This window comes from Lissotriton vulgaris, unplaced genomic scaffold (genome assembly GCF_964263255.1).
Source record: "Lissotriton vulgaris unplaced genomic scaffold, aLisVul1.2 SCAFFOLD_554, whole genome shotgun sequence".
Taxonomy (NCBI): domain Eukaryota; kingdom Metazoa; phylum Chordata; class Amphibia; order Caudata; family Salamandridae; genus Lissotriton; species Lissotriton vulgaris.
Genome location: NW_028246286.1, coordinates 433,660 through 459,765, shown reverse-complemented (window position 1 = coordinate 459,765; position 26,106 = coordinate 433,660).

Genomic DNA, 26,106 nt, shown 5'->3' with positions numbered 1-26,106 from the left:
GTCTGGCACCCCTAAGTGAAACTGACAGCCCCTTCTCCTGCAGAGCTCAGCCCTGGTCGGACACGAGTCTGGGCACCTAATATCCTTGCTAATTTACTAACAATTTTGAGCACAGCCTGCAGCACTTCCGGGATAGTGTCACACTTTGCACCATTTGCCTACACTCTTTTCAAAATTTTCTCGGTGTTCTAGGTGGTTTAGGCTACGCTCGCCGGAGTGAAAGTACGACAATTGTTTTATGCCTCACCCCTTTCAAAAGTCACCATCTGCCACTATTGACTGGGTCACAGTGCTCAGAGACAAAATCAGTGTCAAAAGGCACAGAGACCATGTCATCTACTTCTTTCGGAGTTCACCAGCCATAAAATCATTGTTGGACACTTGATCAAAACCCTAAACAGATTGCATTTTCTGAGATTGAGCAGTTGTTATTTTGACATCTCTTCTGCTCCACCACCCTTTGTTATGCAAAAGAACTGATCCTTCAGAATCTTTCTCCACCGGTACAAGTATCAAAAATGTAGATTTACCTTTCTTCACCTTCATAGGAAGTTTGACTAAAGTCCAATCGCCTATGTTCAACACTATTTTTTGACATTATGTTTCTTATCAAAGATTTCTTATGGGTGCGTTTAAAGCGTTTTCACCCTCTCAGACACAGTAGACGCATTAGATGCTCTTACTGTATTCAATTTACTGATCCTATCTGGGTACACAGAACATATAGGCAATATTTTGCCTAATAACAAAAATTGGCACACACCTATAGTCCTATGATGTTTTACCAAATAGGACCAAACCTTTTCTCTTAGAAATGATTCAACATCATAGCCCATAGCCAATGCTGTCTGCACCCCCTCCTTCAGAAATGTGTTCATGCACTCCATAAGGCCATTTGAGGAGGGAGAATAGAGAGCCACCTTGATATGAGTAATGTTTAGTCCCCTAACAAAGTTCTTCATGTGACTAGACCTGGAGAACCGCAGCCTTAAGGCCCGGCGGCGCAGGGTATGCCTGAAATCCCCTGGCTTCACCTGCCTTGTCAGAAACAGAGACACAGACTCTTCGTCTGGCGTAGAAGATGGTATTTATTAGTTGCAGCTAGTACAGTAGTCTTAGAAGTCGTCAGTACAACGAGGTTCAAAAGAGACTGCCACTTAACTCCGTGGCGCACAGGTTTATATACAATACAATACAATGCAAAAGGCAATCACACAAGAGCATGAGCTATAGGCAAACGCTATAGACAATGTTTTAAGACCAAAGCAACTCAAGTTCCCGGTTCTGTTTGTCACTCGACCCCTTAAGCAATTTACAAATGAATCCACACAATTCGATTTACAAGTAGAGAAAACACAGCTGCGCATTGTAGAAGGACAGTCGTGTAACAGGAGAATGCATGAGACATGTAGCGAAGGACAGCAGATAAGATAACTTAAAGGAAACAATGGTGTGAACCATCATGTAGTCCGGATGGGGATTAATCAGCTCAGAAAGGAATTAGTGTACTCGGCCAGACCCTGACACTCGCTACGCTAGTAAACATAGGCGAAGAAGCCACTTGACACGCAAATGCAGAAACAACAGAAACATTGCGTTCGCCGCGCTGCCTGAGTGAGGGCAACCTAAAATGGCAGCGATCACAAAATGGAGGCTGAGCACGAACAAATTCGTAATTTACAGAACCTCAGACCCTCCTTTTGCCATTACTCAGGCAAAAACGAACCAACATGCTAATCTGAGTCAGAATCAACATCGATGTTCATGAAATCCTCAAGCTGTTGCTGCACCATCATCCTGAGGAAATAGAAATTTTACGTGGCCAGTGTGTCCCCTACATGCACCCTATGTCTGTACATGTACCCCATGTATGTCCATGTCACCATGTCATTCCTTTTTCATGCTTGTAATAATAGTGTCTCTGCATTTCCGTCCAATGTTAGCATGCCAGTTATCAGGCCCTCCATGAATGAAACGTTAATTCTGCACTGAGGCCTATGTTGCCAATGCATTTACATGGTACACGTTTTAATGTCGAGATGAAGTCGTTTTCATGGCTCAGCCGAGCCAGGACCCGAATTCAGGCTCCAAGCCTCTTGACACTCTGAAAGCTGCAGTTTAGCTATGTACCCCTGACCTCTCACATACTTCCTGCTCAGCCGAGAGGTGCCCAGCCTGGCCTGCCACGACAGTATTTTGCCTACAGTTATCTGCTCAGCTCCACAGAAACACATTCCTGTCTAGTGAAAGGGGTAAACATATTCTGCCTGCAGAAGATAGGGCCTAGCCTTTCTGTCTCCATCCAAGAGAGTTACTGAACCCGCTTCTATAGGAGGCCCATGGCCCCCATGCAATGCACGAAGAAATATATGCACACACTAGCATTTAGTGATGAGCAGCCTTTGCTCGAGCGACCTTTACTTCAGACAATACATCCTCCAAACACAAGATATCAGATAATACCTGGGGTGCAGGTCGTTCTGACATCCCAGACTCCTCTACTAGCACTAAAAGTCAGCTCCCCCCAGCTCTCCCCAGTTACACGTCAATTCTACGTCATGACCAGTTTGCGCGCACAAGTAGGGTAAAGGTTCCTGCTGACCATGCAGACCCCCTCCATGCATCCACCCACCTATGACACACCTATGACTCATCAAGTGAACACCTCCTTGCACGCCTCTTTCACGCCCATGTGCTCTTATCTCTCTCTTTCACTTGCTCCACCTGGAGCGCTCCGCCTTCTTTATTCAATTCAATGTATGTTTTAACTATATATAATGTGCTCTGTGAATAAAGATTCAGATGACGATCCTTCCTGATCCCTAGTGGAGATGGTACCCGATTCTCCTTTAGCTCGAGCTACTGAATAAAGCCCTTCTGAATCGGACACCACGGACTCTGCCTCTCATTATATGCATGATCCTTGTTAAATGTATAGAAACTCCGATAGGGTAAATATTTTATTTACCACATTAATCTGGCGCCCGACTAGGGACCAGTCCCCTTCCCCACGTGCCGGCGATGTAGGTCCAGCCCCCTGCCCCCTTCTACAGCCGTGGCGGACTTCAAGTGTACACGACAGCGGGACTTCCTGCCTACTCCCTCAGGTCCACGGAGGAGACGGAGACTGCGACCAGGCATCCACACGAGGCGGTGAGGATCGCGGACCATCCCAACCAGAGCCCAAGCCGAGAGAGCAAGGTCCGAGGTATCACGAGGCCCACCTGTTCCGAGGCGCATGCGCAGCAACAGCAACAGTAGCAGTCACGCAGCATCGAGTTTCCGAGGCCTTCAAGTTCTGCTTCCCGGTGAGTACCGTTATTGGGAACGCATAGAGACGGGTTCATTTATTTGAGCCCGGTAAAGACGTATCTGGGTACACAGGTACGGTAAAGAAGTGTCCATTTCGGTGGACGCGGTAAAGACGTGTCTCTTTACGAGACCGGTATGGTTGTACTGTTTTGCAGTGCATAAAGTAAACAGTTTTTCAGGATCGTGTTTTTTTTCTACGTACTAGTTAGGATGTACCCGTTTTTATTGTTTTAATGTTGTATTGTGAATGGTTGTTTCCAGTCTATTCTTGTGTATATATTGTGTTCGTTCAAGTTAGCTCCAACATGCCACTGTTTTCGAAATTACGTCAGATAGGGACCAGGAAAGGGATACTTGAAGAGGCAGTCCCCGTCCCACCTAGAGACACTCCTGGCCATTTCATGTACCAAAAGCACGGGTTAGATGCCATACTGTTTTTAGACTTATGGGTAGATTACACGAAGGATCTGGAAGAGAAATATAGATGGCCTGCCTCAGGAACATGGGATGCTGATTGCATTATGAGAGTAGAGGAAGCACTATGGAAGAGGAAAGTTAGACCGTCCCAGAAAGATGCCATTGAGTTATGGCGTAAAGAAGCGCATAGGAGAACAGAGAAAGAATTCCACAAAGCAGAGAGAAGTAAACAAGCAGCAGAAAAAGCCAGAGAAAAAGAGCTAAAGGAAGAAGGTGAACGGGTCAAGGCAGAACAAGCAGATAGAGAAAGAAATGCCCTCATCAGAGGCATGTATCTCGTCCTCGCAGAAGGACTAGCTAAAGTGACCCCGGAAGTAACTAGTAATTTGCCGCCACCACTGATCCCGACTAAAGTATGTAGTCATAAACAGACAGCAGCGGACATTTTTCTTTCCTCCTATCTGGAAGAGGCCGCTCCGGATTATGCTAATGCAGGTTTTCCTCCTCCTCCTCCTCCTCCTCCTCCTCCTCCTCCTGGTAATAATCCTGCTAATAATCCTTGTCTCCCTCCGCCCGCATCACAGGATCAACTCACACCAGTAGTGACAATGACAGTGAAAGACGATTCAAGCCAAGGGGCAATGGGAGGGGGGCCCACCACAAACATACCGCAAACACCGCCACCATCCCGAGCACTGCAAGAATTAGCATTACAACGAATGCCAAAAATGACAGCATCACCACTTACACAAAATGTAATGATTTCACATTGTATATATGATCCAGTACCAGGTGTGGGCCCAATGCTCATATTCTCATTACGATTAAGACGCGTTGCAGACTATTTGATCACATTACCAGGCATGAAGGACAATTTAGACAGAATATACCATTTTATTAGAACGGGGGAGGGACCCGAGAGTATACATGAGGCCATGGAACAAAGAAAGGTGGAGGTTCAACGCATGATTTTACGTTTTTTGATTAATTGTCTGATCAGGGAACAAGACCAGCCAAATAAAGGAGTATCTAGAGGTATGACAGAGTGGAGCGATAATATAGCTGCTTGTAAACATGATACAATGTCAAAGATAGAATGCATTTACAGGAAAATTCGTAAAGAAATTCTGAATCTACACAGGAATGAGTCAGACGAGAAAGAGGACGACTTAGCGTCAGATAATACTGAGCCCGAAACAGAGGAAGTGAATAAAATAAATTACGTAGGTAGAGCAAGACAGTTCGACAGGCCCAAAGGTCTCGATTACAGTAAACATGGACCTCCCATACCGGAAAGATATTCTCTCGAACACCTATTCCAAGCTACTGAGAACGCACTGAAAAGACGAGTAGAGTGCGATAGACCTCACACTATGCATGAACAGGAACTAGCCCGGTCAGCTGTTCAATGGGCGTGTAATTCTAATATATATAATGATGACGTAGTGGCGCAAACTTTTTTAAGCCTTCCCCCGGAAGAACAGCGCTTAGCTGGTATTTACATGGTTCAACATCTGATCACGTTGTACGAGAGTCAACGTGCTGATCCCGGTCCCTTATATAAATTACTGGACGATTTACTCCTAGAGAGATGGAGAGGCCTAGGTACCGAATTAATTAATGTCATTCTAGACCAACGACATAAGTACTTGACTTTTCTGACCACGCACCTAATTCCTGCCCCACACCACGACAGAAAGATCTTACACATAGACAGACAGAACCCCCTACGAGAGGTACATTCCGTTAGAAATGCCGCGAATGAGCTTCAACGAGTATATGTTTACACACCCTTGACGAAAATAGAAATATTAGAGATAAAAAAGATGCTGCCCTGCCATGATAAAGACCCAGGGGGATTCCACCGTGAATTAAAAGACATTCTCCGGATAGGGGATTACACATACGCTGACATTATTAAATTATTAAAAGTACTGTTACCAGCAGGCATTTATGAAAAGCTTAAAGAGAAAGACTGGGAAGTGGGAGAGAAAAAGATAAATTGGACAGAATTGGAAGACGAGGATAGAACACGGCTCCCTGGTGTTGGTCTTGGGGACAAAGCTAAAGCACTACCTGAACTATTGATACAGGTCCTGCCGAGACTATTGGTTACTAAAAAGGAAGATTGGGATGCTATTTCAGCATGTAAACAGAAACCAGATGAAGACACTAGTGATTTTTATTCTAGATTCGAAAAATGTTCCACTATTAATTGTGGCCTTAAGCCAAATAGCGAATCATACCCACATCTGTTTGTGAGCAAATTAGTAGAGAATTCCTTACCCCCAATCAAAAATAGAGTACTGAAGGTTGAGAGTACCTGGCAAGCAAATAGCCCTTCCCAAATGTTACAAATGTTACAATACCATCAGAACAGAATTAGAGAGGAACAGGAACACGAAAAGAGACGCATGAAAGATACGAAAATGAAAGTACTAGTCGCACAATTAGTACCAGCTGATGGCCATAAAAAGGTCACAGCACCTGTTAAAGGGAACTGTAATTATTGCAAGCAACCAGGTCACTACGTAAATGAATGTGCTGTCCTGAAACACAATATAGCTACAGGCAAGACAAAAGAAAGACCGCGTATTCCCAGACAGAATAGCACCCCGCAGAACACGCAAACGCCACAGAACACGCAACAGACAGTAGCTGTACCGCAACCAATAGCTGCCACACAACACGTCACGCAACAAATGTACCAGTACGCACAGTCAGACTATCCAGAATATCAACAGTACTCATTAAATAGCCTAGAGAGGGAGGTTGGCTTGCCCCTTATTGAAGTTCCTGTAGATCAAGAAGGTCCTTATGTACATAGTCGTGTATTGGGAAAAGACAGAACATTTTTGATTGACACAGGGGCGAGCAGAACTACCATCAGTCATGACGAGGTTCCAGGGGCACCCCTCTCAGGCTCACAGAATATTTCCCTGGGATTTTCAGGAAAGCCTATTGTTAACGAAGTGTCAAAGCCAGTTCCCCTAGGAGTTGGTCCATTGTCCCGTACTACAGACTTATTACTTACTAATTCATGTCCAGAAAATTTGCTTGGTATAAAGACATTGAAAGAACTAGGAGCAGTAATTTGTTGTTCTCCGGAAGGAGTGCGATTATTTTTACGTGATTTTAAAGGACATTATGTGTTGAAAGATTTTGATCCCAGACTCCAGAATGTACCACAGTATTTATGGGCACGAGGTCCGACTGATGTAGGTTACATGCACATTACGCCACACCGAGTCACTCTCAAACCAGGAGTTGTACTGCCACGAATCCGACAATACAAGTTACCACCTGATGCCGTAGTAGCATTACTGAAAATTGTTGACGAACTCATTGCACAAGGAGTGGTAGTAGAAACTGACTCAAATGTATGTAATTCACCTGTCATCCCTATTCTTAAACGAACTGACCCAAATGCACCACCAGTCTACAGACTAGTGATTGACCTCCGAGAACTGAACAAATGCATAATACCACAGTACCCAGTAGTCCCAGACATTTCTTCATTACTGACTACAATTGATTCTGAGGCAACGTTCTTTACTGTAATCGATCTAAAGAACGCCTTCTTTAGTATCCCAATTCATCCCGAGAGCCAGTACCTTTTCGGATTCTGTTTAAATGGACGCAGCTTCAAATTTACGAGAGCTCCTCAAGGATTCACAGAAAGTCCTAGTATTTACAGTCAAGCGTTAAAAAGACAACTAGACAGTATTCACATGCCTGCCAACACCGCACTGCTCCAATATGTGGACGATATCCTGATTACAGCACGAACAGAACGAGACTGTGAACGTGCATCACTGACAGTCTTATACTTTCTGGCAGACAAGGGGCACAAAGTGTCCCCTTCGAAGTTGCAATTCTGTGCACAGCAAGTGGTATACCTTGGACACTTGCTGTCCAAGAGGGGTAGACAGCTGACACAAGACCGCATTCAGTTAATTGCCAATCTTTCACAGCCCAAGACACAAAAGGAAGTACGGGCCTTCATTGGCCTCACTTCTTACTGCAGACAATGGATTCCCCAGTATGCATATCTAGCAAAACCACTCATACAGTTAACAACACAGGAGGCAGCGTCTTCGACTGTCCTCCCTTGGACACAGGAACATACACTTGCATTTGAAGAATTGAAAAAAGCTTTATGTCAAGCACCAGTTTTAGCGACTCCTTGTTACAGCAAGCCTTTTACGCTTTTTGTCACTGAACGAGAAGGTGCTGCATTGTCTGTCCTTACACAAGATCAAGCAGGAAAACACAAGCCTTGTGCTTATTTTTCTAGTACATTGGATCCAGTGGCCCAGGCTCTGCCTGCGTGCCTGAAATCAGTTGCAGCAACAGCCCTAGCAATAAGACAGAGTGATTCCATAGTGTTAGGACATCCCCTGACAGTACAGGTTCCACATTAAGTGGAAGTTCTCTTGAACAGGACTCAGACACAACATCTGACTATAGCGAGACTGACAGGATATGAACTGACATTATTCCAGCCACACATAGAGATCAGACGCTGCAACATACTGAACCCTGCGACACTCTTGCCCTCAAGCACAGCAGACACTGCACTACATGACTGTGTGGAAGTAATTAATACAGTGACGAAGCCAAGACAATACCTGACAGACATTGCATTACCAGACCCCGACCTGACACTTTATGTAGATGGTTCATGCATGAGAACAAGCACAGGAGAGTTAGTGGCCGCATATGCAGTGACCACCGACACTGAAGTCATAGAGACACAACAAATTGACGCACTGTCAGCACAAGCAGCAGAGCTCATCGCTCTGACACAAGCATGCATACGAGCCAAGAACATGAAAGTAAACATATACACAGATTCACAGTATGCCTTCGGAGTCGTTCACGACTTCGGAGTGTTATGGCAGGAGAGAGGTTTCCTGACCTCTCATGGGGCCAAAATTCAGCATGGGCCCCTTATTCAGGCTCTGTTAGAAGCAATACACTTGCCTACAGCCATAGGCATCATGAAATGCAAAGCACATACGAAAGTCACTGACACCATTTCCCAGGGTAACGACCTGGCAGATCGAACAGCTAAACTTACAGCCCAGACTCCAACCGACGTTCTAACAGACACGACAAAGACAGAAGTACCATCACTGACAAATTGCATGACAGTCAGGGATCCCTCACAAGATGTACTCGACATACAGACACATGCCACTCCAGACGAGATAAAGAAATGGACTGAACAAGGAGGGGTCCAGACTGACCAGGGGTGGATGACAAAAGGCAAAGGTACATGGTTTCTTCCTGACTCCATGGTTCAAGTCATCATAAATACAGCACATAGTCCAGCACACTTAGGAGAAAAGGCTATGTTAGACAGTTTACAGAATATCTGGTTCAACAAGCACCTGCGTGCAGCAGCCAAACAGAAAGTGCGTACCTGCATGATCTGTTGCCAGTTCAATCCAGGTAAAGGCATTCCCGTGGTGGAACAAGGTGGATTTCATCCTCCTGATCACCCTTTGAAGTCCTCCAGATGGATTATATCCAGATGGACAGATGTAGAGGATACAAATATGTCCTAGTAGTCGTATGTGCACTATCTAGATGGACAGAAGCATACCCAGTCCCAGATTACACTGCTGTAACCACTGCCAGGCAGTTGGTTCGAGAATTATTTCCACGGTACGGCTTGCCCCGTGTCGTGTACTCAGATAACGGTCAGCCATTCTCCTCTGAATTAATGAAACAAGTATCTCTTCTGTTAGGGTACCAGTGGAAGTTCCATTGTGTACGGCACCCAGAGGCAGCAGGCCTTGTCGAAAGGCATAATCAGACACTTAAGACAAAATTAGCGAAAGTCTGTGCAGAAAAAGGCATGGATTGGATGGTAGCCTTGCCGGTTGCCCTCTTTTACATGCGTATGGTAGCTCATTCCAGAACAGGATTGTCCCCGTACGAGGTGGTTTTTGGTAGACCACCGAATATGTGGGGTATGCCTATGCCAAAAAGGATTACCAATGTTGACAGTAATATGCTGACAGATTACCTGGCTTCCTTGATGTCTGCACTCCTTTCTTGTCGTTCACAGGTTGCAGCTGCCTTCCCCGACAACACCCAAGTAAAGGAACATTCTATCATTCCTGGTGATACCGTATTGGTCCGGAACTTTGTTCGTTCAAGTCCTCTCGAGCCCCGCTGGCGAGCACCGAAGCTGGTACTTCTCACGACGAGTACCGCCGTCAAGGTCGAGGGAAGAAAGGGCTGGATCCATGCCCAGCACGTTAAAAGATTCCATGGACAAGGAACTATAAACGAAACTAAGGACTGCCCAGATACCAGTGACTCGAAACTCCCTTTGCTAGAAAAAACTCCGCAACAGGAGTACAAATTAAAGCTACGGTCTAGTAAGTCAGACAGCGTTTAATTGTTTAAGTCCACCCTGTGGTGAATCGGTTAGACAGGTTCCTGACATGTATAAGATCGTAGACCCGAGTAGTAGACAGAGAGATAAGAAAGAGAAATACTGCAAGACCTTACGCAGCAGATGCATAGTAACCTTGATCATTATGTTTTTCCTAAGTATATTGATTATATGTATCAGCTTGATGCTACATGTTTTCTTTCCTCCTCTTGGTTCACATATACATTCCTCCTTCAACGACACTGTAGCGCACACATTCAGTGATCTGCCACCCCATGAACTGTCATATCGACTAGCACTGCGCAACAATACTTTTATTCGCATGTTACACCATTCTCATCAGACCAGCAATGTAACGAATTGCTGGGTATGTGGCCGACTCCCCCCTTATCAGAAAACAAAGGGAGTTCTGCCCCTCTTTCCTTATCCGTTTTCGCACAATGGTTCGTGCGGAGCATGGTTTGCTTTAATGTCATCACAAGACAGAAAGTTCACAGATTCCCAGAGTGAATGGACCTGGGGAGACTTAAACATAGTAATGAATAAGGCATGTTTCCCAGACAAAGATGGTTTCCCCAGAGGAAAGGAACAGATCTAGAAAATGAAGTGTATGACCTAGGAAAGGTTTCCCTTAACTTTATGATTCTGAATGTCCTGTCCGAGAAAAACACAGGTTCACCGTTCATAACAGTCTTACCAGTAAAAGGTGAATTATGCGTTAGAAAGAAAGGCTCAGTGCATTTAGGACACAGTGATTGTAATACTGTGGTCGAGTTTAATGATAAAGGAAAGTCTACTTTCAAAGCTTCTCGCCATTCCTATTTCATCTGCGGTCAGACAGCCTATGTACGTCTGCCCTTAGGCTGGGGTGGGACGTGTTATATAGCGTTCCTACTGCCACCTGTTTTTCTAGCCCCATCCCATTATCATCGAGATTCACGACTAGTACATGTTAGACACAAGAGGGAGACCGATTCCCCAGTTGTCGATCAGACTGAGTCAGCTTGGGAACAATATAAAGATTTTATTAAAGGATACTTCTGGTTCATAGGTCCCGTCCAAAACAGTAAACTAATACGTAGGTTAACAAGAACTTTGGAAGCAGTAGTGAATGAGACTACTTCTGCTTTAGGAAACTTGACAGAGGAGCAGTCTGCTATGAGACTTGTTGTTCTTCAGAACCGCCTTGTTCTTGACGTCATCCTGGCAAATAGGGGCGGGGCTTGTAGAGTGATTGGCTCCAGTTGTTGCATGTTTATTCCTAATAACGCGCCATCCGTGTATGCAGCAATAACAAGGCTCCACAAGATAGCTCATGAGATGCATCAAGATCCATGGTCTTGGTCCGGTTGGCTCTGGAGTGTAATATCAGCATGGGGTTGGACAGTATTGTCATTCCTAGGAATAATACTACTAGTTATATTCAGTTGCTGTCTCTGTCTACAATGTGGCCCAGCCATTTGCGGCTTATGTGCCACTGCCTGTATTCCCCGTCCACGTCCACGTGTACGAAAGAATAAAGATGAGCAAATGATGCTACATGATCATATATGTGGTATCATGAATATTGATGTGTCCTGAAGGGCACAGTAGGGAACAAGGAGGGAATGAGGAAATAGAAATTTTACGTGGCCAGTGTGTCCCCTACATGCACCCTATGTCTGTACATGTACCCCATGTATGTCCATGTCACCATGTCATTCCTTTTTCATGCTTGTAATAATAGTGTCTCTGCATTTCCGTCCAATGTTAGCATGCCAGTTATCAGGCCCTCCATGAATGAAACGTTAATTCTGCACTGAGGCCTATGTTGCCAATGCATTTACATGGTACACGTTTTAATGTCGAGATGAAGTCGTTTTCATGGCTCAGCCGAGCCAGGACCCGAATTCAGGCTCCAAGCCTCTTGACACTCTGAAAGCTGCAGTTTAGCTATGTACCCCTGACCTCTCACATACTTCCTGCTCAGCCGAGAGGTGCCCAGCCTGGCCTGCCACGACAGTATTTTGCCTACAGTTATCTGCTCAGCTCCACAGAAACACATTCCTGTCTAGTGAAAGGGGTAAACATATTCCGCCTGCAGAAGATAGGGCCTAGCCTTTCTGTCTCCATCCAAGAGAGTTACTGAACCCGCTTCTATAGGAGGCCCATGGCCCCCATGCAATGCACGAAGAAATATATGCACACACTAGCATTTAGTGATGAGCAGCCTTTGCTCGAGCGACCTTTACTTCAGACAATACATCCTCCAAACACAAGATATCAGATAATACCAGGGGTGCAGGTCGTTCTGACATCCCAGACTCCTCTACTAGCACTAAAAGTAATCTCCCCCCAGCTCTCCCCAGTTACACGTCAATTCTACGTCATGACCAGTTTGCGCGCACAAGTAGGGTAAAGGTTCCTGCTGACCATGCAGACCCCCTCTATGCATCCACCCACCTATGACACACCTATGACTCATCAAGTGAACACCTCCTTGCACGCCTCTTTCACGCCCATGTGCTCTTATCTCTCTCTTTCACTTGCTCCACCTGGAGCGCTCCGCCTTCTTTATTCAATTCAATGTATGTTTTAACTATATATAATGTGCTCTGTGAATAAAGATTCAGATGACGATCCTTCCTGATCCCTAGTGGAGATGGAACCCGATTCTCCTTTAGCTCGAGCTACTGAATAAAGCCCTTCTGAATCGGACACCACGGACTCTGCCTCTCATTATATGCATGATCCTTGTTAAATGTATAGAAACTCCGATAGGGTAAATATTTTATTTACCACAATCCTAATATTCTCTGTCTTTTGAGTTGCGGATTGTGGAACACATAAAGTAGCCAACAGGCCACAAACTACAGGACCACATTGGACGCATAGGCAACAAGAGAATATGATGGCCAAAATTGCTCCAAGGAACATTAGGATCTTCCATCCCCAAGTTGACAATATTCCCCAAAACCATCCCATAAAAGACCAATCTCCTTCGTCCTGATGAATTGACTCGGAGACAGTGTGTAATTTGGAAATGGCTTGGTATACTGCTGGAGCATCATCTGGAATATAAATGCAGCAACTAGATCCGATCAATCTACAGACATCTCCTCGGTCTGCTAAGATCACATCTAGTGCAATCCGATTTTGCAATATCATAAGACGGTCAGCCTGAAGCTCTGCTGTAATGTTACCTATCGCACCTGCAGTAACATTAATGGTGGTCTCAACCACTCGAACCAATTGCCTGATGTTTCTGCTGTTGACCATCGGACCCCAAAAGGGAAGGAATCCTTTAAGGAAATCTCCTCCCTCTTGTTCTGCCGTGTCTTTGGCATCAAATACACCTCTGCTATGTCTAACTCTGTGATGGTCTGACGGAGCCCTATATGTAGGGGGAAGGAGAAAAGCTATGTAACAGGTTCCAGAAAAGTTGGAAGGGAGCCAAGTATAAGCTCGGTCGTTACAGACAAAATATGTTCCTTGAGACGGAACTAACGGAGGGAAATCAGGGGACGAAAAAATTTACGTATACAAACATTTCTGCTTGATGTCAGCTTTCTTGCTGTTGACTTGGAGACAAAAATGACCTTGATGGGGCACAGTCCATACTGGAGAAGACTCACCCTTTCTAGTTTTGTCACCAAGGATAGAAACATAGTGGGTAACATGCCATTCATCATAAGCTCTCTTCTCATCTAATGGAATCTTGTTCTTCTCTATAATCTGAGCCATTACCACTATACCTTTAATCAAGGAGCTGTGACTGAAGTCTAATCCATTCCCAGAAGTTCTCACAGGGCTTCTGAGTCTGTTGTGGTATGCGGCTGAAAACATAGTCAAATAAGCCCAAGCTGAACCTTCGTATGAGAAAGGAAGAACCAGATATGGCATTCCCTTTTGTGTATTGTGTGGCATAAGTCCGCACACCCAACAGTCAGTCATATTAATAGCCAGCTGATGTTGGTGCAACAACTGAATAAACGTATTATTCATATATTCGGCTCTCCTTATCTGTTCATGAGGGGGTAGAGCATGCATTTTATGTGAAAAGACAGAAAGACGAGAGGGCAAAGAAGTTGTAGAATTAAAAACATTTCTTGATTGCAAAACATGTACGATCCAACCTGTGCAAGCTAATCAAATACACAAAAACATAAAAACACACAAAGTTACGCCAAATCGACTACGCAATAATTTACAATACTTTGATCTCATTTCCTGCTTCCTTTTTTCCCTACCTACGATTGTTGTACCATCCATCTTTGTCTAAAAAAAATGTCGCTCACGGCAATCTTCCTCAATCACTCAGCTACTTACTTCTGTATATCCTGAGGCGCTAGCCACTTGCTAAAAGAACAAAAACCAGGTTACACTCTGAGTCTCCTACTGTGACCCTGCGACAGAGACAGATGGCACATCTAATACTAAATATCACACAAAAACAAGGAGGCAAAAAGGACCCAAAAAGAATATCCTTAAGTAATAAATAAAAAGTGTTCAAAGTGTTCAGTTCCCTTGGTTAGCTCTCGGTCTTAAATTGTAGCATGTTTTGTTCGGCAAGGTCTGGTCTTTGAACAGAGTTTCTGGATTAGTAGTGTCTAATCTAAGATGCGCAGGCACAGCAGCTTGAAGAATGTCGTCATCTGCTTTTTCAGATTTAGTTCCATGAATTTGGAAATCACTGAAAGGCACAAAACAAGGGATCGCTGCAGATTCAGATTCTCTTAACCACTGCGGATCCACTGGTCAAAGGGTAATGGCAGTGGCACCTTCTTACAGTGCACGCCATGCACCCAGTTACGCCTGCCGACCACTTTCACGGCCGTGCGGGTGACGAGCAAAACTTGCGTAGGCGCAGACCAACGAGGCTCCAAATTCTTAGTCCGTTGAAAATTTTTGATGCAGACCCAGTCACCGGGCAAAATGGTGTGACCTGGGTCTGTGGAGGCCTCTGGCAAAGCACTTTGTACCTGTTGAGGAATAACACTTAGTTTAGTAGTCAAGTCATGCAAATAGTTGATTAACAGAGGATATGGTATATCTGAATATCTTTTGGGGCAAGGGACGCCCCAAACATTAGCTGGGCGTCCAAATACCACTTCATATGGGCTAAGTCCCATACGAGAGTGCACAGTAGTTCTGGTTGACAAAAGAGCTAGGGGCAAGGCATTAGGCCAAGCGAGGCCCGTACTGGCTTGAATCTTGGCCAGTTTAAGCTTGAGTGTACCATTATAACACTCAACCAAACCCGCTGACTGTGGATGGTTTGCCGCATGGAATTTCTGTCTAATACCAAGACCAGAACATACTTTCTGCATAATCTGGCCCACAAATTCACTTCCATTGTCACTCCAGACAATGCGCGGGAAACCAAATCTGGGGATGAACTCCTTAAGCAACACTTTAGCAGTTGACAATGCAGTGTTATCTTTCAAGGGGTAGGCCTCTATCCAGCGAGAAAAGGCACATACCACCACCAGAACATACTTAAGGTTGTTGCATCGATCCATATGAATGTAATCGATCTGCAACACTTCAAAAGGATATGACGGGGAGCAAAATGACCTGCCGGAGTTGGGGTACCCTCTCCTCGGTTATGCATTAGACAAACAATACAATGCTTAACCACATTTTCCGCACATTTCGGAATTCCTTCCTTCTGCCATACAGGAGCCCAAAGCTTACATATGCCTTTCGCACTAATGTGAGATGGACCATGAGCCATAGTCACGACCGGCAACACATAAGCGTCCGGTAACAACCATCGCTGATGTTCCGACAACTCCGTCCAACAACCCATCGAATCTAACATTCCCGTACTTTCTTTCCACATACTCAATTCCTTCTCAGTAGCCACTCCCTGAATCGTTTTCACACTCTCAATCGTGTCTTCACACATTCCAATTTCCCTAACAAAGTTTGCAGGACCTGTCACATAAATTCGACTAGTGGTGTTTCTAGCTGTAGTTTTTGCTACCTCATCTGTAAACGCATTTCCACGACCCACATCTTCTGTGACTTTCTTATGTGCGCTGCACTTTCTGATCGCTATCTGTGCAGGTAAGGTAAGTGACTCAAGAAGATCAGTCACTAACTGACCATGCTAATTCTTTGTCACGTGGGAGGTAAAGAATCCTCTCTCCCTCCACAACTTGCCAAAACTATGTGCAACACCAAAAGCATACTGACTATCTGTGTACACATTCACTCTCTTTCCCTTCGACAACACACACGCTCTAGTCAAGGCTATTAATTCAGCTGCTTGGGCGGAATTATATCCAATACGTGCCATCTCAAAAATTGTACATAGGGTGGTAACAGCATAGGCAGAAGTAGTCTCTCCATTTCGAAGCTTGAAACAAGAACCGTCCACCCATAGGATCCCATCCGGGTCCTTGAGCGGAGTGTCCTTTAAATCAATCCTACCCTTTGTTTCTTCTTCCGTTCGAAGAAAACAATCATGCTTTTCCTGATCGTCTTTCTCATCTGGGAGTGGCAACAGTGTAGCTGGATTTAACGTGTTACATCTTTTGATGTGTACATGACTCGCTAGAAGTGTCAGCTCGTGAGATGCTGCGTCCTTGTTCTATTCAGCAAGGTATCCACTGTATGTGGAACTATAACAATGAGTGTGTTATCTAACACTAATCCAGCAGACTGTCTAATAGAAATCACAGCAGCTGCCGTAGCTCTGAGACAACTGGGTAAAGCTTTTGCTACTGGGTCTAGTGTAGCGGAGAAATAGGCACATGGCCTCTGCTTATCTCCGAATTGCTGTGTCAAAACTGACAATGGCAACCCTCTCTCTCGTGAACGTACAGTGTAAAGGACTTGCTGTAATCCGGGGTACCCGACCCTGGAGCAGAACATAGAGCAGTACGTAAGTCAACAAAACTTTTCTGACATTCATCCATCCAAGGGAGCGGATGGGGCGTATCTTTCAACGTTAGTGCCAACAATGGTTTAGCGAAAAGTGAAAAATTAGGAATCCATTATCTACAGTAAGAAGTGATACCCAAAAAGGCATGCACTTCTCTCTGTGTGGTAGGTACAGACATCTGCAAAATAGCGTGAATACGTTCCTGGGTCAATCGCCTTCCCTCCTTCGACAAGAGATGACCTAAATAGGTCACTTCTTGGCGGGCATATTGCAGCTTAGAGGGTGACACCTTTTGATTCAAAGCAGACAAATGATGCAACAACGCAACAGTCACACTCTTGCACACATCTTCCGTATCAGCAGCTACCAGCAAATCATCCACATACCGAATAAGCGTAGCACCTGTAGGCAAAGAAAAAGCATCAAGTTGAGATTTAAGAGCTTCAGCGATAGGAATACTAAAGAAAGCATTTTTCAAATCAATCACTGAAAACCAAGCTGCCGTAGTCAACAAGGGTGAAATGTCCGGAACAACAGGGAACTGTGGCACCACTATTTTATTGACTTCTCTCAGGTCAATAACAAATCGATAGACAAGAGGCTGTGAAGGATCAGTTCTCTTAAGGATCGGAAGAACAGGACTGTTACAAACATTGCCTCTCGTTTCTTCAACCACACCTTTCTGAATAAAATCATCAACAATAGCCAAAAGTGCTCTCTTTCCATCACTAGAGATACGATATTGAGGAATGCGCGGCATTCTAACATTCTCTTTAACTGTAACAACATACGGTGGGATCGCAAGACGACCCACGTCATTCGGGCCTGTAGCCCAAAGACTTTCAGGAAGAGAAAGCAACTCAGGTGGAAACTGGTCTCGGGACAAATACATGGAAGACATCAATTTCTTCCCCAACGTAAGATGCACACCAGAAGGGGAACAATACAATGTTGCATGCAGTCTTTTCAACAAATCCAGACCCAACAAATTCTCACCACAGCCAGTTGTCAGAATAAGTGAAGCATCCAAATCATAAGGACCAATCGAAACAGGCAAGGGGCAAGAGACCGGATTACGGACTGGGGCGCCAGAAAATCCCACAGAGATATTCATTAAGCCAGACAAAGGTGCCCCAGGGAGTTTAGAATGAATGATAGAACTTCTCATCGCACCAGTATCCAAAAGAAACTGTTCTGAAACACCCATAGTATTGACAGTGACAAACGGCCCATTTTGATCTACTGGAATCGACACAACTCCCTTACTTCGTCCATGGCAGTCCTATTCGATATGAAAATCTTCAGCCCTATCTTCAACTCTCTGTTGGTCAAAGTAATTCGAAGTAGATGGAGGAAAAGAACGCTGCTCCTGAGAGGACGCACCTCATCCTCTACCTCTAGATCCTGTCTGAAAATTACCACGACCTTGTGGAGCAGACATCCCATTATTACGCTGTAATAAAACCGGACAACTATTCTTAAAATGTCCTTCTTCCCTACAATATGCACATTGATTAGGACCTAACGAAGGTCACGGAGAAAAAGACTCAGGCTTCTGCAACAATCTCTGAAACTGTGGAGGCTGCTGAAACTGGGAAGGTTGCTGATGCTGATTCGAGCGAGGCGGATACGCCTGCTGTAAAAGAACCTTCGTCTTTAATTCCTTAGTCTTCTCTTCTGCTTTATCCTTCTCTTCTTTATCCCTATTCTCGTAATATTGTGCAGTGGCCAATATCTGGGCCGAAGAAGAAACAGCCCACGAACTCTCAGAGTCCTTCAACTTTTTACAAAGTTCGGGCAATAAATTAAAAACAAACTTATCCACAAACAATCGTTGGCTACCTTCTGTACTCATGTCCTGACCACTATAATCGATAAATGTTTCTTCAAACCTAGTGAAGAAATCAGACACACTCTCATCTTTCTTCTGTTTACATGCTGCTAACTTATCCCAATTCACTCGCATAGGAGGCATCAAAGTTTTCATTAAATTAATAATCCTACCAGGTAATTCTGCAACTAAAGGCTCAGGTTTGGCACCTCCTACCTGTCGACCATCTGCAGCAGCAATGTTAGCCCATGTGTCTCCTACCTCCTGTGCATGATTCTCATGACGGATCTTCGCCCACAAAGGTTGAGGAACTACATTGCCCAATGCCATATCTATGTCAGCTAGATTCATAATACACGCATCAACTGTTTGGGACAACTCCTTGTAGTACCCAGCAGGATTCTTACGGGGGTCAGACAAGGTCTGCTTAAGAGCCAAGACCTCTGCTCTCTTCCAAGGAACATGTACCCATACACGCTGAAAATGAGCCGGTACAGCAGGAGGATTATTATTTGCACCAGCGGGTACCGCTTCACGCCATACTGGGGGAATTTCTCTCATGGGATACTGCTTCACTTTCCTCCTAACAGAAGGATCAGGTTCAAACAACGACTGAGAAGGAAGTTTACACCTAAACGCAAGAAGCGTCTCTACCGCTTCCTCAACATCGGGACCCACTATCGTCCCTTTAGCAAATTCAAACTGAACGTCGAGCACTTCCTGCGGGATCAGACCCAACTCATTATTTTCCCATTCTTCACGAAGGAAAGTACACATCACGTCAAAAACATACCTTTGCTTAGGCGGATCCCACTTAAAGAAAACATCCATAACCGCTTGTAAATCATACCTAGAAACATTCAAAACCCATCTACGAGCCAAGAGATCCAACACTGCCCGCTCTTCGGGACCAGGAAGCTGACTACGACTCTGCTTACGTTCCGAAACCGGGATCATATTTAGTGACCCAAAGAATGAAGACAAAAGACTAACAGCAGTCTCAGACATCCGTTTCCGAGCAGAAGGAGAAGAAGTTGACATAAGAACAGGAAACGAAGTGTTTTGAGGAGACAAAGACATAGGATCAGTAGAAAAAGAAGTCATAGGCACAGAAGAAGGAGGCAAAGGAGTTTGAGACAAGACTGGTAGCAAAGCTGGTGGCCCTAGAGAAGGCTGAGCTAATGGAGAAAGAACCAACTGTGGAGTAGCAGCTGGCGGCTGAGCAACACCAGGGAGTTGAACAACTGGGGGTTGCTGAGGTGCTGTAGCACTCTGCACATAAGGGGGTGGTAATCTCAACAAATGCGACATCAAAGGATGCTTTTTAGGGTCATTTGTCGCATTCAAAGGAATAGGTGGCAAAGCCAGATAACATTTGTCAATGGCCATGCAATGCTGTCTATCTGACACCTCAATCGCACAATCTTCTTCATGTTCCTTAAACTGCCTAGCAGCTTACATAATCAATATATTCTTCTCTTTCCTATCTTTCTTCGCTTGCTTAATTTCTCTCTGTTTAGCTTCCTTACGCCGAAGGCGGAAAGAGTCAAACATCACCGGCCGGACTTTTCTTTTAAACAGGATCGTTTCCAGATTATCTAAGATAGCGGGGTCAAAACTACCATTCTGGGGCCATCTCAAAACTCCACTATTTTTCGTGTATCGGACCAATGTCTCGTTAAAGGTAATAGGACCAATACCATGTTTCGAATAGAGCTCATAAGTGGGAGTTCCAATTGGAGGGATCGGACATGATTCCTCCAACTGGGAATCCCTCGTACAACCCAAACAACAAATTCTTTTAAACTTACTCAGCCCAGGCATCGTCACTTCTCTAGACTGATCACAAACAACAAGGGGTGTAGATCAATGAAACAGTACAAACGTACTTACCCCTTGGCTTCAGCTATTGCAATACCTTAATAAAAACCCAAAAACAAAACAAAGTTCTGTGGGAGCGACCCACCAAATACTTAACTACGGATTGTTCTACACCAGCGAAGGTCCGTCCATCGTCTCGCTTTACCAAACATCATCAGAAGGGTCCAAGGCAGGGCGACAGTCAGGGCAGCAGTCGTCAGCAGCCGTCGGAGAGGAGTAGCCGCGCTGTAAAAGACCTTCGGTCCACTTCCGACATACAGGGGTCGATCACGTGGTGCGCTTCCTCTGGAATTTTCTTGCGGGGCTCCTCACGACCCTCGGGCTCAACCGCTACCGCTGAAGTCGCCCCACGTTGGGAGCCAGTTGGAGAACCGCAGTCTTAAGGCCCGGCAGCGCAGGGTATGCCTGAAATCCCCTGGATTCACCTGCCTTGTCAGAAACAGAGACACAGACTCTTCGTCTGGCGTAGTAATTGGTATTTATTAGCTGCAGCTAGTACAGTGGTCTTAGAAGTCGTCAGTACAACGAGGTTCAAAAGAGACTGCCACTTAACTCCGCGGCGCACAGGTTTATATACGATACAATACAATGCAAAAGGCAATCACACAAGAGCATGAGCTATAGGCAAACGCTATAGACAATGTTTTAAGACCAAAGCAACTCAAGTTCCCGGTTATGTTTGTCACTCGACCCCTGAAGCAATTTACAAATGAATCCACACAATTCAATTTACAAGTAGAGAAAACACAGCTGCGCATTGTAGAAGGACAGTCGTGTAACAGGAGAATGCATGAGACATGTAGCGAAGGACAGCAGATAAGATAACTTAAAGGAAACAATGGTGTGAACCAACATGTAGTCCGGACGGGGATTAATCAGCTCAGACAGGAATTAGTGTACTCGGCCAGACCCTGACACTCGCTAGTAAACATAGGCGAAGAAGCCACTTGACACGCAAATGCAGAATCGACAGAAACATCGCGTTCGCCTCGCTGCCTGAGTGAGGGCAACCTAAAATGGCGGGGTTCACAAAATGGAGGCTGAGCACGAACAAATTCGTAATTTACAGAACCTCAGACCTAACATGAGTCCCACTATCGGTCACAATCGCCTTGGGTTCTTCTTCAAGAATAAAAATTCTTTAGAAAAATGCGATGATGGAATCAGTGTTGGACGCTGATGGGAAATCAAATTATACCCATTTCTAAAAAAAGTCTACCAACACCATCATGTATCTTTTGGAATTAGGGAACAAGTCAAAAAGCTCAGCAAAATCTTACGTTACTTTGTGCCATGCTTCCTCTGGTAATGGTACTGTGTGAAGTGGAGACTCATGTACTTTCCAATTTTTGTCTGATATCAAGCACTAGTACATTAACTAATGAACTTGACCACCTGAGACTCCGTAGCTGGCCACCAGTAACACTGTTTAGGAGCTTTACTGATGTTGCTAACTCCCAAATGACTTTTATGGACTTCATTGATGCGAGTATTTTTGAGGGACATTGGGTGCACACAAACATCACCCAGTAGTAACACAGCACCTAGGAGAGAAAGTTAATCACAAACGTGCACATAAGGTCTTTGTGAAACTTCAACATTCCTTTCTCTAGGTCGCCTGTTTTTCATGCAAGTCCAAACGGCTTGCAAAATCGGATCCTGAATAGAGTCTTCTAACCAGTCCTTGTTTGTGATTTGTCCCCTCGTACATTTCTTCCACCAGGAATGCACTTTAAAGTGAAGTTAAACTCCTGCAATTTGGAAAGCAACCACACAAGGCATGCTGACGCCACACCAGACCCATTCTCACTGAGTAAATGTAACAATGCTTTATGATCAGTATACATGTCAAAACATGAATCCAAAATTAATGATTTAAATGTCTCAACCGCTCTAGAACAGGCTAATGCCATACACTCAATCATCCTAGAATGTGATTCTGCAGTACCTATTGAGCTAAAGCCAAATGCGATGGCATATTCTTTTTCCTGGGCAAATTGAGAGAACACAGGGGACGCCAATTCCTTATCAAGCGCTTTTACCTGGAGGCGCTTGCTTCTCTGTGTCTATACCTTGACTGCTCACGGAACCTCGCCGCCTTTTGTGAGGGGCTGGACTTTGGACGCTGCAGGGAGCGGAACAGTGCAGGACTTAGGCTGGGGGCTGCAGCAGGGCTGCGAGCGTTGCAGGGACTCCATTATCCAGGAGTCCCTGCGTGACCGAGTGAGAGCTTCCGGTCCGCTCTCCCTGTTGGCCCGCCCACCGCCCACTGGAGGGCTTTTTAAACCCCTGTCATCTCCGCACCCTTGGGACGCCAATTCCTTATCAAGCGCTTTTACCTGGAGGCGCTTGCTTCTCTGTGTCTACACCTTGACTGCTCACGGAACCTCGCCGCCTTTTGTGAGGGGCTGGACTTTGGACGCTGCAGGGAGCGGAACAGTGCAGGACTTGGGCTGGGGGCTGCAGCGGGGCTGCGAGCGTTGCAGGGACTCCATTACCCAGGAGTCCCTGCGTGACCGAGTGAGAGCTTCCGGTCTGCTCTCCCTGTTGGCCCGCCCACCGCCCACTGGAGGGCTTTTTAAACCCCTGTCATCTCCGCACCCTTGGGACGCCAATTCCTTATCAAGCGCTTTTACCTGGAGGCGCTTGCTTCTATGTGTCTACACCTTGACTGCTCACGGAACCTCGCCGCCTTTTGTGAGGGGCTGGACTTTGGACGCTGCAGGGAGCGGAACAGTGCAGGACTTGGGCTGGGGGCTGCAGCGGGGCTGCGAGCGTTGCAGGGACTCCATTACCCAGGAGTCCCTGCGTGACCGAGTGAGAGCTTCCGGTCCGCTCTCCCTGTTGGCCCGCCCACCGCCCACTGGAGGGCTTTTTAAACCCCTGTCATCTCCGCACCCTTGGGACGCCAATTCCTTATCAAGCGCTTTTACCTGGAGGCGCTTGCTTCTCTGTGTCTACACCTTGACTGCTCACGGAACCTCGCCGCACCCGCTCCGCGGGTGCCGCTTTGCCGCCTTTTGTGAGGGGCTGGACTTTGGACGCTGCAGGGAGCGGAACAGTGCAGGACTTGGGCTGGGGGCTGCAGCGGGGCTGCGAGCGTTGCAGGGACTCCATTACCCAGGAGTCCCTGCGTGACCGAGTGAGAGCTTCCGGTCCGCTCTCCCTGTTGGCCCGCCCACCGCCCTCAACGTTCACTACATCTAGGAACTGTACTCCCGCAGCGCGGGACGCAGCTCGGGGCGAAGACCGGGCTAAGATCGGGCCGTTTGAGGCCGTTCGAAGTCGGAGAGGCCTGGCCTGGGCCACCCCCCCTGGCTCGTTGCTGACATATTCCATTCCCGCTATTTTGTTTATCCTTTGTACCCATAATGTGCACACGGGGTAGTCGCAGCAAAACTGCTAAGGGAGTGAACAAGCCTAATGGGACCCTAGATGATTTCTTCACCAAGACCAATTTGGCCATTGATGTGGAAATCAGCAAAATGCAACAAAGGGTATCCTTGGAATTAGAAGCAGCACGAAGGCTTTCCCTGAAACTAGCATCTTCCAAGAAATCATCCTTAGGGAAAATTGCCTCTGTTCTAACCCCAGAGCGTACATCAGGCCTTCGATCATTGTTAACGCAGGCAGAAATCCATTATGTCCCAATCACATCTTTATCTGAGCCTCTTCTTATTCCATCACAGTCACCTCTAAAGTCCACCGAGGTGTCTGCGCCATATGTCCCTGAGGCAGGTATAGGCAAACCCGAATTGTCTAAACCAGCAGCAAGTGCTAAGAAAGTTGCCACCCACAAAAGGAAATGTCTTGCTAGATCCACCTATGCACGCAAAAAGGCCAAAATTGCGAGGTCCCAGTTCTTTAATAGTAGACGACCGCTGGCCACACATGGGGTCGATGAAGAGGCCTCAAAAACTAATACTTGCACACTGGGAGAGGAAAATGACTCTGTTTCACGCAGTGCTGTGTTAGACCTAACAATGGGTGCCTCTCCTGTTAGGAACGACGAGAGGCCAACTGAGGGTAGGTTGAGTGAGTCAGGGAAGGATAGGGGGGGTGATGAAGAATTTCTTAAAACCGTGTGGGTTACTTTAAAACAGCTACTTACTCCCCTGGAACTTAGACTTTCCCGTATAGAAAACAGCTTATTAGAAATGGATAAGACTATAGTTACCTTGGCTAGCCTTAGTCTAAAACAAATGGAAGGCAAGTTTTCCCAGGGTGAGGATTGTATCCCTAAGGCTCAGGTGCCAGAACCTCCGGCCTTGCCCCCCCCCAAAACCCAAACCCATACCCAAACCCCGTGCAAAAGTCTGTAACCCCACTGCTACTATCCAAGCTCTACAGCCCCAAGCACCCTTTCCCCCCAAAGTATAGCACCATCCAAACCGAGGCCACAAGCTGCTCCACACCAGCCTAATCAGCCAACAACCACGAATACATTTTCTCAACAACCCAGTCGCCCGAATTTTTGTGGGGGTTTTATTGATTTGCCACCAGAAGCTGGGCCCTATGTTATCGTGTTAGCTGGCGTGCCTGCCCTGGATCCACAAACCCAAGAGAACCATTGGTCCCTAAAAAATAAGGTCATTTACTGGCTCAATGTAAATAGACAGCTTCCTAACCATCAAAGAAGTAGGGTACTAATGGTGTAGTATCGGGTTCCCAAGGCCTACATGCTCCGTAGATAACCCACTTACTCTGAAAGAACTGTTGGCACGGAAACTGAAAAGTACAAAGAACAAGTTTATTAAGACCCCATGGGGTGGTGGTACATTCCTACAGCACCCTTCGGCAATGCAAGAAGTATCACACCGAACGTTGGTGTGAGTCCCTCTTTTATACAGTGTATAAGCAATAAAAGATAGGCGGTACAAGGTTACAGAGATTATGTACATATATGGTCATTTTTGGAGCACAGCCAACTCATGGGAAGGGTTACAACCCCACTGGTCAGTTTGGCGGCACATTCCTAAGGGGTGACTGGTCAGTTGGAACTGCGCATGTGCGGGCTTGACCGTGGCTAAAAATAGCCTGTTGCTGGGCAGAGTCGAGTGGTCAGTTGCACGGACAACGGACTAAAGGGCATGCTGACCACGAGGCCGCTCATTCTCTAAAATGGCCGCCACGATTTACAAAATGGCGTCTCCAAGTATAGTCAAGTTAAGGGGAAAAACGTGTAGCACAGCTAAGCGCTAACTCGGCCATTGTCAAATTACGACAATGGTACGTAGAGTACCTTGGGTAGGCCCCACACGCAAGTCCATTGCTGGTGATTGCATAGTAGTGTCCTTTGCGGATCCCCACACAGCTCAGCATCTCTGTTCATGGGCCTCACAAGAAGACGACTCTTCCATTGTCGTCAGACCCCTTACATTT